Raw genomic sequence first — 934 nt, 5'->3', positions numbered from 1 at the left:
AGCGTCCCTTCCATCTCTGGTCGGGACTCTGTTTGCATGTATTAGCTCTAGAATTACCACAGTTATCCAAGTAACGTGGGTACGATCTAAGGAACCATAACTGATTTAATGAGCCATTCGCGGTTTCACCTTAATGCGGCTTGTACTGAGACATGCATGGCTTAATCTTTGAGACAAGCATATGACTACTGGCAGGATCAACCAGGGAGCTGCGTCAACTAGAGCTGAGCAGCCGGCCGCCCGGGAGTGTGTCCCGGGGGCCCGCGCGAACACGCAAGCGTCCGCTCAATCATTCTGCAAACAGGAGGAGGCTGAGCTCCCCTGCACAATACACCTCGAAACCCTCTCAGGTCCCGGCGGCGCGCAGCGCCGTCCCAAGTACTTGGTCGGGTTCGAGAGAGGCGCAATCGCCCGGAGTTAGGCGAGTAGACGCTTTCGGTGCGACCACCCGTGCTCCCAACTGAGCTTGCCGCTGCCGACAGAGGCCCGGGAGCGTGCTGTCGTGGCATTGCCGGCGGGAGACAACACGCGCCACCTACGGTGACCGGCAGCTCCAACGCCAGCGCCACAGAAGGACAAAAGCCCCACTTGGGTGCCGAAGCGAACTCTCCCAGCACAGCGCACGCGCCAACACATCCGCACAGCTGCGATACAAACCACCAGCGAGAACCGCTGGGGCGACCGAGCAGCAGACGGCGTCGCGGCGCCGAGCGCCGGGCGGCAGCGCATCCTCAACGCACACAGTCCTCAATCGGACCAGCACACTGAAGATGTCCACCGCGCTTCGCACCGGGCCCGCGAGGACCTACTTTGGCCGCACGGCGCCGCGCGCAGGGTGCGCCGGCGCGCAGCTGCGACGCCTGCCGCGTCCGTCGGCCGGCGCGCCTGCCACTGGCCGCCCCCACCAGCCGGCTGTAGCGCGTGCGCCCACGCA

General features: G+C 63.9%; 1 non-coding gene across 1 annotated transcript in view; it reads right to left on the bottom strand.

The window, feature by feature from the left end:
- Positions 1-208, bottom strand: part of LOC124803857 — a 1909-nt gene extending 1701 nt beyond the window's left edge. Inside the window, exon 1 of the ribosomal RNA XR_007017323.1 lies at positions 1-208. This exon is cut by the window's left edge and continues 1701 nt beyond it. This is a non-coding gene — a ribosomal RNA (small subunit ribosomal RNA).
- Between the last annotated feature and the right edge of the window lie 726 nt (positions 209-934).

Source organism: Schistocerca piceifrons, chromosome 6 (genome assembly GCF_021461385.2).
Source record: "Schistocerca piceifrons isolate TAMUIC-IGC-003096 chromosome 6, iqSchPice1.1, whole genome shotgun sequence".
In the NCBI taxonomy this organism is placed as follows: Eukaryota; Metazoa; Arthropoda; class Insecta; order Orthoptera; family Acrididae; genus Schistocerca; species Schistocerca piceifrons.
The sequence above is the reverse complement of the archived record's forward strand: the minus strand, read 5'-3'. Positions and strand labels throughout refer to the sequence as shown.